A 14,287-nucleotide genomic window follows, 5' to 3' on the forward strand; every position below is an offset into this window, starting at 1 on the left:
CAGGTACATAATTAATAAGATTAATACACAATGTATTAATTCTAAAGTAAAGATCATGTAACCTACTAGTAATTACTTAAGTGTTAGCAAATATATCATAAGGAATTACTGTACAAAAACATACAAAAACATCAAAAGTTTACAAAGACTTCAGTAGTTACTAGAGAGTTATCATGTTTTTCACTTTAGAATACTGATCCAAATGATTAGTAATTCTTTCTTAAGTATTTGGTAATACTTCAGTCATTACTAGTGGGTTACCAAGACCTTTACTTTAGAATCAGTTATACATTATGCATCATTCATGTTAATTATGAACCTGTATATAGTAGTTCTTAGTAGTTCTCTGGGAGGAATGAAAAAACAGTAGTTACTGATTAGTTAATAGTGAACAACCACCTACAACTGAGCACTATTACTTACTAATTCATTAATCAGTATTGTTAGTTAATAGTAGTTACTAGAGTGTTAATAATGCATTATTCATTTGTTCCTGTGTAGTTATTCATTAATGAAGGATCAGTATTCTAAAGTGTTACCCAGATGTTGTTTTTTTCAATTGCTAACCTACTTTTGTCCATTCTGTAGTCACATTTTCAAAACTCTAAACACATTTAGCAGAACATCCATCTCTTGTGACCATAGCATTAACACAATTCATGTAATTTTCACACAAAATGCAGTCAATTAACACGTTTCTAAAATGCTTACATTTTCTGTTCATATAAGCTTACCTCATTCCAAAATCATGGATCTTTCTCAATTTATTTACAAATGCTTAAACACAGCACATCAGAAATGAAGACCTAATGTTCCAATCTTTAAATATAGGATAAAAGCTATACTTTTGCAACAACAGCAGTACTGGACAAACAAACAAACAAACAAACAAACAAAAAATATACTAAAACAATTGATAAGCATTTTTAATTAGCAGATCACTTAAATATTGAGAAATAGCAGATTCCAGTCTCAGTTGGAGGCATAGTCAGGTGTTGAATTTATTTTCATTACATGGACACACAGTAAAATAGGATTCTTTGAATCGGATTTGTTCAGTGAAGAACAACATAGAGGAGCAGAGAAAAAATAATGTCTCGGTAAGGGAGAGGAATAGATGAAGGAGGAGACGAGAAATTAGATCGGGACAAGGGAGAATAAGAGGTATGGGAGAGGAGGAAGAATGATTTTCCCCTTTACACATGTAGAACCTATGAAAACTTATTTCTGCCATGAATAGAAAAGGGAAAAAAAAGAACTTTTTTCCTGACTTTTTTTCCCTCAGAATTGTGAGATATAAACTAGGAATTGAGAGAAAAAAAGTCAGAATTGTGAGATAAAAAGTCACAATTACCTTTTTTTTGTTTTTTTTTTTACAGATGCTAGGACACATTTCTCAATACTTAGGTCACTTTTGCAAAACTCTTCACACAGTTCTCCTAACCAACTTTCAGCTTGGCAAAGCAGTTCGTTTCACATTCAAAATGCACTACAACTATCAAAACACTTTATTCAGGTCTCAAATCAACTCATTCTTCCAGAACACTAGCAAAGGTTGACAGCCAACAAACACACTTTGTCACCCACAAAACAATGACCTAAAAAACACTAACAACATGTAGCATTATACAATGTTTTCTTGTGTAAAACACGGACACATCTCTGTTTATAATTCACTGCAATATATGTTACTGTAATGAATCAGACATGATGCAGAATTCGTCAATATTTTCTCTCTCTTACTTTAACAATAGATGCCACTGTAGAGTGTTGCAGATTTGGCTGCACTCTCTGACCAGCCTCTCTCATTGAGAGACCATGATTTACTACATGATCAATTACAGTAGCTCTGATCTCATCTGAGACTACAGCTCTTGATCTTCCTCTTCTTCTTCTTCTTCCACCACGCATACGTATTCCTCGCCCCTTCCCAGCCACTCTTCTTCCTCTTTCAGCCACTTCTCTATTTCTGGCTGGGTCCATGTTTACATCACAATACAAAACTATTCAGCAGTTGTCTCCTTTTGTAATGAAATTGAAAGAGTAACACCTGTGTAGATGTTCATCTACAATGAGAATCAGCTGTGGCTGGTCCAGTTGTCCAATTGTTTTTATAGAATTTAATTTTAAGATTTAAAATATATTTCATTCAAATATTACTGTAGAAATGTAGCAAATTGCTGTCTTACTCAGTTTTGTATTATGTTATTTTTTTGAACATAAGTTTAACAGTTTTGAAAACAGTATGTAAGCATGTGCAAATTGGCCTGTACGTACAAAGAGTTTTGGCAGTTGTTGTGTCTGAGTGAGAAAAGAATTCATGAAATTTGAGAGATGTAGTCTTTGAATGCATTTTGTGCCAAAGCAATGCTAATTGATCCTCAGTTTAGCCCACATAGACTTTGTGCTCACTGTGTGAAGAGTTTTGCAAAAGTGACCTAAGTATTGAGAAATGTGTCCTAGCGTCTGTAAAAAACTGTAATGTTCTATTCATGGCAGAAATCTGTTGAGATCTGTTGAGCTGTCACTGCAAAACTCTACACTCTTAGAAGAAAAGGTTCTATATAGAACCAAAAAAGGTTCTATGAGGCGCTTCATATATGGAACCCCTAAAAGGTTCTATATAGAACCCTTTTTAAGGGTTCAATCAAAAGAACCCTTTAGGGTTCTTTATTGCCAGGAAAAAGGTTCTATATAGAACCTTTTAGGGGTTCATTTTATTGATTTAGTTTTTAATTTATTTTAATTACATTTTATGAACTAACCTGCTTATATAGTTACTTTATCACTAGAAAAACTTAAATACCCATATGCACAACACATCAAAATAATATGTAATCATTTAAGACATTTTTATTAGCATTTACAATGACACAAGCAACATAAAACACACAGCAATTCATAGAGCAATAGTTAGAAGAGTTAACATAAATGTTTCTAAAAAAATGAACTAAAAGACTAGCTAGTAGAATTGTTTTTAAATTCATAAGCGTTAAATGATAATTTAACATTCAGATAAGCATTTAAACAATAAAAACAAATGACCCATGGCAAATTCAGTACTGAGAAGGGCTAAATAGTGCTGAATGAAAGAAAATGGCTTTTGGATGCTCCATATTAAACAAAAAGTAGACAGCCAACAGATACTTTTGACATCTCTGTGTTTTCAATCAGGGGCACGTCCATTTTGATGCAGACTCTCTTTGCGTTCAGGGGGCTTGACATCCTAAGATGGAGATACAAGTCAGAAAAACATTTATTAGACTTATGGAGAGTACAGTACAACAGAAAACAGAAAGGAATCTCTCACAATTACATCTTAAAACTTACGTGAATCATAGAGGAGTGTGTTATTTTCATCTTATTGAAGTAATGCTGCACTCCAGAGTCCATCCCTGCAGAGAGTGCAAACTGAAATATTAATTTATTATTATTAATTATTTCATTAAACATGGAACATAGAAAAACAAATATAAGCCACTTCAGATTAGCAGATTTACAAGTTTCCCAAAGTTGGTACTGTGAGTAAAAATAATGTACTTTTTTGTGTCATTGGTTTGCAGTTGAAGGACTTTTCTTCATCTTCATTTCATAATGCATCTTCAAGAACCAAATTCAGTGTTTAGCATAAATTAGGCCTTCAATTAATTCAGAAAAAAAGTGTGCTATAACTGCAAACACCAAATACTCACAGCTATATCTACAGAAGAAACATCATCAGCTCCTCTCTTTGTTCTTCGGGGTTTCTCTTGCGGTCTGGCTGTGATCACGTGATTTGACTGCTCCTGAAACATCGTTTTCTTATGCGTTTTCTAGGTCCAATACAATCTACAGTACAAAGAAAAGTGTATTAGGATATAACATGAACTCTAGCCACCATTATTGATCAGTCCACTACCGTTTTTTAACAGAGATTTTAGGAATTCATGTAAGAAATGAGAAATGACAAACCTCCTGGCGGAGAATAACGCAGGCCCGGACAGCACCGTAAACCACATTTGTTCTTTTTGCTTCTTGAAAAAAAACATGTAACGTAACAGTTAAGGTGTGTAAATATATCAAGGATTTAGGCAAATGTAATTAAAATAACGTAAGAGATATTAATTTTCTTGCATTGTTGAATTTACTGGTTTACGTTCAAATTTTCTTGTTTGTAAAATACAGATTTATAATGTAAAATTTACAGTTTGTTCTGTAAATGTGTTTACAGGTTTTCTGTATTTTTTTACAAAATTATTCTGGCAACCACAGCTGCCAAAATTATTTTGTAAAAGCTACAGAATATTTTTTACAGTGTGCTTAAGCAATCGTAAAAAAACAGTAAGTGATGTATTTTGAAAATGTAAATCACAACTTTTGATAACACACTAAAAGTTGGAACAAACATTATTTTTCTTTTTTTGTCACATAAATTAGTAATTAGTAAGTTAATAATACAAGTGTATTTTTTTAAGTGGCAACAACCTGTATTACTGTAACATATTTAATTCTGCAACCAGGATGAAGTGAAACATGTATCTTGCAGTGTTTGCTATAATGAACTTTACATATTCCACATAATCATTGTTTCAAAACACATAATTATTGTAACATGTATAACTGTAATTAAAGCATGAGATCATGTTTTTAAAGAAGGACTAGCTGTGTTACAAGTATGATCAGTTTGGTGTGTTACATGAATTAGGAGATGTGAAAAGTTAGCATTTGTGAAAATAGTTTAAAAAAGCCAATAAGGAAAGCTAGATTATTTCAAATGAATTTTCAAATGCCTTTGAGGACTCATTGTCAGTTTCAGAAATTGCAAAGCAGTTATGTAGAATCTATCTGTGCAAATTTATAGATACCAAATGATTCATTGATTAACCATTAAGATCAGCTAGATTAAAAAAAAGACAAATTTATTAAACTGAACCAGATGAGATGCAAATGAAAGTCTGATAGTAATAAGCATTATGAAAGGCAGGTAATTTAAATGTTTATCTAGATGAAACAGTCATTATGTGTAGTGAAAAAGATATTTTGTGATTTTGTGTACTGTACTAACATAATTGAAAATATGCTAAATGTCTGTAAACTGTGCATTTTGATGACCTACAACAAGTACTAAAAATGTAGAAAAAGTTTACACGGCTTGAATATGAATAGCAATTACAAAATATAAAGATAATAAGTCCTGAAGTTCATCCACAAGTTCTCTCATTTTTCCAGAAAAAAAAAAAAAAAAAAAAAAAAAAAGTTTAAGCATATTAGTTTTCATTAAAAAAAAAAAAAAAAAAAAAGAATCTTACTCAGCAAACACATTTAAGTTGCAACATTGTAACGATGTAGAACTGAAAGATGTGACAGGGCTGTAGTAGCGTTGTTGTGCAACATTGAGCAACTGTGAGACAATGTTCCAACAACTTATCTTTTTAATGACAGATTATAACTATTTCCCATTCTGCATGCTATGTGGTCAATTTTTAAACAGTCAACATTAGATCACTACATAAGACTTTTTATATTCTTTATACTTATTATTTATGGGCTTTACACCAAATCAATTAGTTATAATCAACACCTCCAAGTGTACACTTTGAAGAGTACAAATGACAAGGTTATATAATTCAACTTTATTAAAACTCTGCATTTGATATTCTAATTAGCATTCAGAAGGATGCATTTGTAAAAGCATGTAATGTGACAATATATTATTGTCATGCTCTTCCAAGGAAGACAAAGATGATATTAAAATAAAACTAGATTTAATAAATAACCCAGAATAGTAATGCAAACAATGATCCAACAATATAAAACATTGTGTTGTGCACAAATTGTGGACTAGAAAAATTAATCTCAAAACTTACTGGCAGATTTTGGAAGATAAATTCTTCAAGCAGTGATAAAAGAGGATGGTGCTGGTGCTTCAAGAGCCACTCTCGATCTGTCTGTCTATAAAGCCTATAAAAAAAACAGCCTTCATGTATTTCACAACACTTCAACTTGTGATTCATATTAAGTGGGGCACATTTTTTTTTAGGATTCTTTACCTAACCTAAGTCTCTGAGATCCTGACACCTCACACTTCTGGAGACTCCAGGTAGGTTGCAGGTTGCAGAGACTAAAGGGTTCCTGATGGTTTCCCACTTAATTCTGCACCTTGAAAAGTGAAAGTTTCTGCACCCTATGAAGGTTTGAAAGCTTTATAATCTTTAAATTTGGTGAAGTGGAAAGAAAAAGAAATTGTTAACATGAATTAACATGTTTTAGCACATTGTTAGCATGATTTAACACTTTGCTAGCATGAATTAGCATTTTGCTAGTATGTTTTAGCACACTGTTAGCATGCATTAGCATGTTTCTAGCATGATTTAGCATGCTGCTGGCATAAATTAGCATGTTGCTAGCATGTTTTTAACACAATTTAGTTTGAATGTTTTTGTGTATGTGATAATAATGTTTTTAAGTGTTGTGTGGACCCCAGGAAGACTAGCTGTGCTCTTGGGCATAGCTAATGAGTAATATAATAGTAGAGCTGGAGACAATATCACTTAAACTAGTAGTTTACTCAAAGTATACTTCAAAGAGTAGTTTCGTAAACTAAAAAAAAATGTTAAAGTATTTAACTAGTATTTAACTTAACAACCTCCTGGCGGAGAATAACGCAGGCCCGGACAGCACCGTAAACCACATTTGTTCTTTTTGCTTCTTGAAAAAAAACATGTAACGTAACAGTTAAGGTGTGTAAATATATCAAGGATTTAGGCAAATGTAATTAAAATAACGTAAGAGATATTAATTTTCTCACTTACCAATTTAATCGTCGTCCTCTCGAGCGCTGAGCTCAAACGGACGTCCGTAACGGTTGAAGTTTAAAATGCTGCGTTCACGCGCATTCTAATTACTCGCGCACGAAGCGCGCGGCTGAAGTCCGACACTGCGCGTGCAGACAGTACAGAACTGATCAGCGCATACACATGCAAGTTATTTGCTGTTTATGTCGAAGATCGTTTAATGGATCTGTTTGGAGGGTTGAGTTATAAGAATTGACTTTCAGAATAATTCCTACAGGATTTTCTTTTATCAGCAGATGGCAGAATTCTGCCCCTAACGCCTAGATCCAGAAACAACGTAGGCTATATTTAATTTAGATTTTTTTTTTTTCATTACAGGATAATGCGGAAATTATTTTTTCTAATAAACCTATTAAACTTGAAAATGTAAGTTTGTTTTATTCAGAATGAAAGGTGTGCCTAAGTAAAAATTGAAGTAAAAACACAAATATAATGTTAAATAGTGTAATCATTTAAATAAAGCACTAATAATGTATATAAAGCACATTTAGCCCAAAGAACCCTTTGTGCCAAAAGGGTTCTTTCTCCTTATATAGAACCTTTTAGGCAGAAAGGGTTCTATAAAGTTGGTTAAAGAACCCTATGGTTCTATATAGAACCCCAAAGAACCTTTTTTTTCTAAGAGTGTACACACAAATACCTTCATTTCTCATTGCCTACACCATGTGGTCATTTAGAAAACACTAGCATTCAATATTTTTCACTCAAGTCAGCGTAGCTTGAGCTCAATTAGCACACAGTTACCCACAGAAACACTAAGAGTCAAAATTACCATACACCAATCAGAACCTTCAGTAAACAGATAAAAGAGCTTGAGTCAGTTCATTCAGTTTTGGAACAATGCAATGCAACACAACTTATTACTGGTTTTTGTGTTTGTTTTTTGTAGTATTCTTTTGAATTTATCTCACCAGTGTGTAAGACTATGTTGTAGGGTGTGTATTTTTGAGGGCTTGTGTGTGATGTCTGAGGGCAAAGTTTGATTTTTCAGCAAGAGTGAATGGTTTTGAGTGTAGAGCTTAGTCATCAATCACTATTATTAAATCATCAGATGTGCCAGACGCAAATAGATGCAAAGTCCCAGGAAAAATATGCAGAGATACTGAAAACAGACACAATTTGATTGCCGAATCACAGGTTTTACAGATTTACAATTTACAATTACTTTAACGAAAAAGTATGTCCAATTTTTGAGAAATGCCAAATGTTTAATCCCTGTGAGACTGGAGACTGCAATAAATATATTTGAGAATGTACAGATTTTTTAAACATTAAAAATCAACTTATGAATTAAACATTAAACAGGAGAATGTAAAGAAAACCAAGTCAATCAATATGTATTGTCTATATAATGTTGTCTGCTCCTTTGTCTTGTTTAGATGATGATCGTGTGGTCCTGCTGTTCAGGAGACTAATAAAGATCGAGGGTTCATGCTCACTCCTGAAACATCAAAATACAGATACTGATGCCAACAAGAAACAAGATCTGGTGAGAAAATATTATTCATTTCATATATTACTTTAACAAACATTACAGTTAATTTTATTGCATGAAAATGACCAAATCATCAAGTGTCAGATGAAACTAAGATAAGACCCTGCCACACACATTCATGACCAACAAATCTCTCACTGAATTCCTCTGAAAGTGACATTAGGTAATCCAGAGATTGTGAAACTGGATGACTGCAAATGATTGCAAAATTATGTTTTTTGAAAATGTAAAACTGTAGGTTCCCGTACTATATACAGGGGAAAAACTATAAAAGCTCTTACCAGACATTTTACACAGTAAAATGCTGTACATTTTTAGAAGTAAAAAAGAACAAATCAATGTATAATTTACAGTCAAAAACTGTAATTCCCACAATTTCCTGTGACACTCCACATTTGAAAGTATGTTTCTTAATAGTGTTTATCAGTTATGCACATGAGGTTATGTTACATCTTCTGCTGTTTAATGAAAGTTTATTGCATTATGTAAGTGTTGTGGGTTATGGTGTTTTGTGTTTGCATGAATGATTCTGTGCACCTTCTTTATATTAGTATGTACGTCATCTTGTGAAAAAGCTTCTTGTGATGAACTCTGATTCATGTGGCTTTCTCTTTTACCACCTGCATTATTTTGGTGGTTGTCAGTATGTTAAAAGTACAAAACAGATTTTAGTAGTAGTGTGCATTGTTGAATTTACTGGTTTACGTTCAAATTTTCTTGTTTGTAAAATACAGATTTATAATGTAAAATTTACAGTTTGTTCTGTAAATGTGTTTACAGGTTTTCTGTATTTTTTACAAAATTATTCTGGCAACCACAGCTGCCAAAATTATTTTGTAAAAGCTACAGAATATTTTTTTACAGTGTGCTTAAGCAATCGTAAAAAAACAGTAAGTGATGTATTTTGAAAATGTAAATCACAACTTTTGATAACACACTAAAAGTTGGAACAAACATTATTTTTCTTTTTTTGTCACATAAATGAGTAATTAGTAAGTTAATAATACAAGTGTATTTTTTTAAGTGGCAACAACCTGTATTACTGTAACATATTTAATTCTGCAACCAGGATGAAGTGAAACATGTATCTTGCAGTGTTTGCTATAATGAACTTTACATATTCCACATAATCATTGTTTCAAAACACATAATTATTGTAACATGTATAACTGTAATTAAAGCATGAGATCATGTTTTTAAAGAAGGACTAGCTGTGTTACAAGTATGATCAGTTTGGTGTGTTACATGAATTAGGAGATGTGAAAAGTTAGCATTTGTGAAAATAGTTTAAAAAAGCCAATAAGGAAAGCTAGATTATTTCAAATGAATTTTCAAATGCCTTTGAGGACTCATTGTCAGTTTCAGAAATTGCAAAGCAGTTATGTAGAATCTATCTGTGCAAATTTATAGATACCAAATGATTCATTGATTAACCATTAAGATCAGCTAGATTAAAAAAAAGACAAATTTATTAAACTGAACCAGATGAGATGCAAACGAAAGTCTGATAGTAATAAGCATTATGAAAGGCAGGTAATTTAAATGTTTATCTAGATGAAACAGTCATTATGTGTAGTGAAAAAGATATTTTGTGATTTTGTGTACTGTACTAACATAATTGAAAATATGCTAAATGTCTGTAAACTGTGCATTTTGATGACCTACAACAAGTACTAAAAATGTAGAAAAAGTTTACACGGCTTGAATATGAATAGCAATTACAAAATATAAAGATAATAAGTCCTGAAGTTCATCCACAAGTTCTCTCATTTTTCCAGAAAAAAAAAAACAAAAAAAAAAAACGTTTAAGCATATTAGTTTTCATTCAAAAAAAAAAAAAAAGAATCTTACTCAGCAAACACATTTAAGTTGCAACATTGTAACGATGTAGAACTGAAAGATGTGACAGGGCTGTAGTAGCGTTGTTGTGCAACATTGAGCAACTGTGAGACAATGTTCCAACAACTTATCTTTTTAATGACAGATTATAACTATTTCCCATTCTGCATGCTATGTGGTCAATTTTTAAACAGTCAACATTAGATCACTACATAAGACTTTTTATATTCTTTATACTTATTATTTATGGGCTTTACACCAAATCAATTAGTTATAATCAACACCTCCAAGTGTACACTTTGAAGAGTACAAATGACAAGGTTATATAATTCAACTTTATTAAAACTCTGCATTTGATATTCTAATTAGCATTCAGAAGGATGCATTTGTAAAAGCATGTAATGTGACAATATATTATTGTCATGCTCTTCCAAGGAAGACAAAGATGATATTAAAATAAAACTAGATTTAATAAATAACCCAGAATAGTAATGCAAACAATGATCCAACAATATAAAACATTGTGTTGTGCACAAATTGTGGACTAGAAAAATTAATCTCAAAACTTACTGGCAGATTTTGGAAGATAAATTCTTCAAACAGTGATAAAAGAGGATGGTGCTGGTGCTTCAAGAGCCACTCTCGATCTGTCTGTCTATAAAGCCTATAAAAAAAACAGCCTTCATGTATTTCACAACACTTCAACTTGTGATTCATATTAAGTGGGGCACATTTTTTTTAGGATTCTTTACCTAACCTAAGTCTCTGAGATCCTGACACCTCACACTTCTGGAGACTCCAGGTAGGTTGCAGGTTGCAGAGAATAAAGGGTTCCTGATGGTTTCCCACTTAATTCTGCACCTTGAAAAGTGAAAGTTTCTGCACCCTATGAAGGTTTGAAAGCTTTATAATCTTTAAATTTGGTGAAGTGGAAAGAAAAAGAAATTGTTAACATGAATTAACATGTTTTAGCACATTGTTAGCATGATTTAACACTTTGCTAGCATGAATTAGCATTTTGCTAGTATGTTTTAGCACACTGTTAGCATGCATTAGCATGTTTCTAGCATGATTTAGCATGCTGCTGGCATAAATTAGCATGTTGCTAGCATGTTTTTAACACAATTTAGTTTGAATGTTTTTGTGTATGTGATAATAATGTTTTTAAGTGTTGTGTGGACCAAGAGATTGTGAAACTGGATGACTGCAAATGATTGCAAAATTATGTTTTTTGAAAATGTAAAACTGTAGGTTCCCGTACTATATACAGGGGAAAAACTATAAAAGCTCTTACCAGACATTTTACACAGTAAAATGCTGTACATTTTAGAAGTAAAAAAGAACAAATCAATGTATATTTACAGTCAAAAACTGTAATTCCCACAATTTCCTGTGACACTCCACATTTGAAAGTATGTTTCTTAATAGTGTTTATCAGTTATGCACATGAGGTTATGTTACATCTTCTGCTGTTTAATGAAAGTTTATTGCATTATGTAAGTGTTGTGGGTTATGGTGTTTTGTGTTTGCATGAATGATTCTGTGCACCTTCTTTATATTAGTATGTACGTCATCTTGTGAAAAAGCTTCTTGTGATGAACTCTGATTCATGTGGCTTTCTCTTTTACCACCTGCATTATTTTGGTGGTTGTCAGTATGTTAAAAGTACAAAACAGATTTTAGTAGTAGTGTGCATTGTTGAATTTACTGGTTTACGTTCAAATTTTCTTGTTTGTAAAATACAGATTTATAATGTAAATTTACAGTTTGTTCTGTAAATGTGTTTACAGGTTTTCTGTATTTTTTACAAAATTATTCTGGCAACCACAGCTGCAAAATTATTTTGTAAAAGCTACAGAATATTTTTTACAGTGTGCTTAAGCAATCGTAAAAAAACAGTAAGTGATGTATTTTGAAAATGTAAATCACAACTTTTGATAACACACTAAAAGTTGGAACAAACATTATTTTTCTTTTTTTGTCACATAAATGAGTAATTAGTAAGTTAATAATACAAGTGTATTTTTTTAAGTGGCAACAACCTGTATTACTGTAACATATTTAATTCTGCAACCAAGATGAAGTGAAACATGTATCTTGCAGTGTTTGCTATAATGAACTTTACATATTCCACATAATCATTGTTTCAAAACACATAATTATTGTAACATGTATAACTGTAATTAAAGCATGAGATCATGTTTTTAAAGAAGGACTAGCTGTGTTACAAGTATGATCAGTTTGGTGTGTTACATGAATTAGGAGATGTGAAAAGTTAGCATTTGTGAAAATAGTTTTAAAAAGCCAATAAGGAAAGCTAGATTATTTCAAATGAATTTTCAAATGCCTTTGAGGACTCATTGTCAGTTTCAGAAATTGCAAAGCAGTTATGTAGAATCTATCTGTGCAAATTTATAGATACCAAATGATTCATTGATTAACCATTAAGATCAGCTAGATTAAAAAAAGACAAATTTATTAAACTGAACCAGATGAGATGCAAATGAAAGTCTGATAGTAATAAGCATTATGAAAGGCAGGTAATTTAAATGTTTATCTAGATGAAACAGTCATTATGTGTAGTGAAAAAGATATTTTGTGATTTTGTGTAGAGATTGTGTAAACTGGATGACTAGCATAATGAATTGCAAACTGTTACGTGCTGCGCGTGTTTTCGATGTTTTTTTTTTTTCCTGCCTCTGTTTTCTGTCCTCTGTGCTGTCTTGCTCTCAGGTCCACGCTGATTGGAGTAGGTGACTGTCACTCTTCATTACGGTGTCGTCTCTGCAGCCAATCAAGTGCCGCCCTGGAAGTTTAAAAGTCTCCCGGCGTGTCTTGTTCAGCAGTGCAGTTTGTGTGTGTCTCAGGCGTTTTAGTTAGAGCCTGTTATACTCTGTATGTTTTGTTCCTTTTGGCGTGTGAATCCGACACTTGACTTTGTCTATGTTAGAATGTCGAGAGTTAAGAGTAACTGATTACCTTTTGGGGAAACAGTGAACAGGTAAGCAGGTCGCGCGACATACATATTGCCCGCAGTTATCAAGTGTTAGAAACACCAGGTAAGAGGTGAGCGCCCTTTCTTGTATTTTGGTTTTTATTTAAGGGTAGGTATAGTTATGGCGTCGGGTGCGCCGAAGATCTCGGGTTTTCTTTTCACATTTTTCTTTGGTTAGTAAGTTAGAGGGTTTGAGAATTTAGTTTATGAATTGTTTTGTTTTATTCCTTTCTTTATTTTGGCGCCACCCTAGTTCCTTTTCCCCAGTAGTTAATTGTAAATTTCTTTATCCATTCTTCTATATAAATGCATTGTATTATAGCGCACTCACACTGGTTAGTGGCTTCGGCTTGACGTACCAACATTAAACAAATTAATTGTACCCGCTTTTGTGTGCCTGGTCTTTTCTGCTGCCCGCTCCATTACAGCAATGTTAAAAACTAAATGTTGCGTTCTACCCTAGACCTTTAAAAGTTCGTAACATTTAATGGGGGCTCGTCCGGGATAAATATCTCCCGTGATATTAAACATTGCTGGAGTGGGAAGTAGAATGGCCATGGCTCTTTTGTAATTTGTTTGAAGGGCGTGACTGGTTAACCGGGTTTGTTTCGGCGTGGCAATGGCCGATTTTGATTTGGATAACTTCGTTAGAACGCCGTCTGTTGAGCGGCTTAACAAGTGCCGAAAAGATGATTTGCTATGCATCGCTGCTCATTATAAAATTGCGGTTACGAAGCAACAGCTTAAGAGAGATATTAAGAGCATTATCGTACAGAGGTTGGTGGAACTGGGTGTTTTGGTTTTGCCTGCTGGAGCAGACGAAGATTCTCTCAGCACCGACGTTCACTCAAATGTGTCTGGTGATGAGGAGCAGGGTGGAACGGCTGAGGTGGAGGGGTCTGAGACCAAGGCTGTTCTGCCGCCCTTTGAACCTTTTTCTCCGATCTCTGTTGGGTCGGTAGGTGATGCCCAGCTGAAAGTTCGTTTGGCGCGTGTCCAAATGGAAGCGCAGGAACGGGCAGAGAGTCGTCGGGCTGAGATGAAGTTACGACTTGAAGTTCGCAGGTTAGAAATTGAGGCGGAAAAGCAGGTTAAACTGCGTGAACTGGAGCTGAACGCAGCTAA

The 14,287-nt window shown here is 33.2% G+C and overlaps 1 long non-coding RNA gene across 4 annotated transcripts; it reads right to left on the bottom strand.

The window, feature by feature from the left end:
- Positions 1-2,838: 2,838 nt before the first annotated feature.
- On the bottom strand, positions 2,839-11,336 carry LOC125255374. Of its 4 annotated transcripts, none has more exons than XR_007181889.1 (9): positions 10,920-11,336; positions 10,738-10,831; positions 6,626-8,274; positions 6,030-6,189; positions 5,847-5,940; positions 3,952-4,013; positions 3,693-3,828; positions 3,331-3,395; positions 2,839-3,226 (listed from the first exon to the last, which is right to left on the bottom strand). It is a non-coding gene; the product is annotated as an uncharacterized LOC125255374 (long non-coding RNA). The 4 variants fall into 4 exon arrangements; XR_007181891.1 differs by having other exon boundaries at positions 6,626-6,684; positions 10,920-11,334; XR_007181888.1 differs by lacking the exons at positions 10,738-10,831; positions 10,920-11,336 and having other exon boundaries at positions 6,626-8,444.
- Positions 11,337-14,287: the final 2,951 nt, after the last annotated feature.

This window comes from Megalobrama amblycephala, linkage group LG20 (genome assembly GCF_018812025.1).
Source record: "Megalobrama amblycephala isolate DHTTF-2021 linkage group LG20, ASM1881202v1, whole genome shotgun sequence".
NCBI lineage: Eukaryota > Metazoa > Chordata > Actinopteri > Cypriniformes > Xenocyprididae > Megalobrama > Megalobrama amblycephala.